Source organism: Schistocerca serialis, unplaced genomic scaffold (assembly GCF_023864345.2).
Source record: "Schistocerca serialis cubense isolate TAMUIC-IGC-003099 unplaced genomic scaffold, iqSchSeri2.2 HiC_scaffold_1121, whole genome shotgun sequence".
In the NCBI taxonomy this organism is placed as follows: domain Eukaryota; kingdom Metazoa; phylum Arthropoda; class Insecta; order Orthoptera; family Acrididae; genus Schistocerca; species Schistocerca serialis.
The window spans coordinates 132,501-135,000 of NW_026047317.1; the positions used below are offsets into that span (position 1 = coordinate 132,501).

At 49.1% G+C, this 2,500-nt stretch overlaps 1 pseudogene; it reads right to left on the minus strand.

Moving 5' to 3' along the window:
- The window catches only part of LOC126432084 (large subunit ribosomal RNA), a 7,526-nt pseudogene that overhangs the window by 2,435 nt on the left and 2,591 nt on the right, over window positions 1-2,500 (minus strand).

Here is a 2,500-nt window from a genome sequence, read left to right on the forward strand (position 1 = left end):
ACAAAGCTAAGGACTTTGTCGTTATTTGCTCGATATGCGGAATGAAACTCCAATTCTCATCTAAATATACCCCCAGGTAACGGGCATATCTCTGTCGTGACACTGCTTGGCCATTAATTCTGACTGTTGGGTCTCTATTCAACTTGCCTTTCAAGAGCATATATAGCGATTTTTGTGGTGCAATAGACATTTTAGTCTTCTTACACCAGTTGGTTAACAGTTCAATAGCCAGTCGTGATCGGTCTTCGATCACATTGCGAGTGTCACCTTCTACTAGAATTGCGAGATCATCCGCATAAGCAACGACTCCCAGAACTGCAGTCTCTTCCTGCAGGACGTTCAACAAAGGTTCCATGTTAATATCCCAAAAAATGGGACCACACACCGATCCCTGGGGACAACCACGGGATACTCTTTTAGATACGACGGCTCCAGGAGCCGTTATCTTAGCAGTCCTTCCATCACAGTAGGCCTCCAGACAGCCATACAGCAGCTGCGGACACCCAATCTCTCTTAGGCGAGAGAAGAGTGCCGGCCACCACAGGTTGTCGAAGGCCCCTGAGATGTCTATCATTATTCCAAGGACATACTTTGATGTCGCAGAGTGAACAATTCGGCAAACCTCATTGATCGCATCCTGGGTGGAGCGACCCTTTCGGAATCCGAACTGCCTATCACTCATACCATGCAGAGTTCGATGACTCTGGAGACGGTCAGCCAGCAACTTCTCAAATGCTTTGCCCATTACATCCAGCAGACAGATAGGCCGATAGGATTTCGGCACCGTTGGATCTTTATCCGGGCCTTTCCTGATAATTACTACTTCCGCAGTTTTCCACTGTAGTGGATAATAGCCCCTTTGTAAACAGACGCTGTAAATACGACTTAATGCCGGGGCGACCAAGTGTGCGAGTCCCTGTAAGATCTCCACAGGGATCCCGTCAGGACCCGGCGCCTTCTTCCTTGCAAAGGTGTAGATGGTTGCTTCTACCTCCTCTGCTGAGAAAGGGCGCACGTTTGTATCGTTAAGATACGGGACCGAGAGAGCCTGACGTATTTCTCGCTGCTCGTGCGAGTCCTGGTCCTCGATATCATCTGGAAGTAATGTGTCCAACAGCAATCTTGCTGTTTCTTCCCAATTCTTGGTCGTGTCACCATCCCCAGCACGCAGCGTAGACAGCATCATGGGCGATCTAATTTTTTCTCGAACGATTTTGTAGGGAACTCCCCAAGGGTCTGTTCCCAGCTGATCGTTCACAAATCTTTCCCAGGATTGGCGCCTTGTAATGTCTAACTGATCCTTGTATCTCTGCTTCAGACGACGATAAATACGCAGGTGGTATTGTCGTTCGTCTTGGGCAAAGCTCCTTTGGTAGTTGCTTCGAGCCCTTCTGACCGATCGTTTAAGCACAGTCAATTCAGGGGTCCACGGGGTGGACTCCCTGCAGATGTATCTCGCTATTCGAGGTACAGATAGTGTGATGGCTGTTTGCACGGAGCTCACAAGCTCCTCCACAGCTTCATCAATATTACCTATGTCCTCCCCGAACTCAGGAGGACTGAACACCTGCACGAGTCGGTCCCAGTCTGTCCGAGCATAGTTGTACCGTTCCACCCACTCACCTGGCACATCCACGATGGTCGACGCTATTTCAAATGTAATACAGTTGTGATCGCTGACAGTTAGATGTTCTCTTACTTGCCAGTTATGGACGTGGGGTGCTGCCCTCTCGCTTGCTAGTGTGACATCAATATTTGATGTTGCACCCGCCCTCCCTGAGTAGGTCGGGGGGTACCCAGGCAAGTTTAGCACATGCATGTGCGTTTCCATTATCAAATCAACAAGCTCCGCACCCCTTCCGTCCTGTACATCACTGTGCCAGAGTGGGGACTTAGCATTAGCATCAAGAGCTACAATTATAGCCTGCCCAGCTAAAACTCTTAGTATCCAATTCAGCTGACCAAGATAAATCTTGATGTCATGTCTGAATTGGCAGTAGACGTTTACAACGTACATGCTGTAAGACAGCAAATTAAGTTGTACAACTATAATATGCTCAGTACAGAACTGATTTAATATCGTAGTTTTAATAGTTTTGTTCAATATTATAATTGCACTCATGGGGTTCCCAAGTAGATAGGGACAGCGGGAATCTCGTTAATCCATTCATGCGCGTCACTAATTAGATGACGAGGCATTTGGCTACCTTAAGAGAGTCATAGTTACTCCCGCCGTTTACCCCCGCTTGCTTGAATTTCTTCACGTTGACATTCAGAGCACTGGGCAGAAATCACATTGCGTCAACACCCGCTAGGGCCATCGCAATGCTTTGTTTTAATTAGACAGTCGGATTCCCCCAGTCCGTGCCAGTTCTGAGTTGATCGTTGAATGGCGGCCGAAGAGAATCCGCGCACCCGCGCGCCCCCGGAGGAGCACGCTAAGGCGGACGCGGCCTCGCAGCAAGGAAGATCCGTGGGAGGCCAAGGCACGGGACCGAGC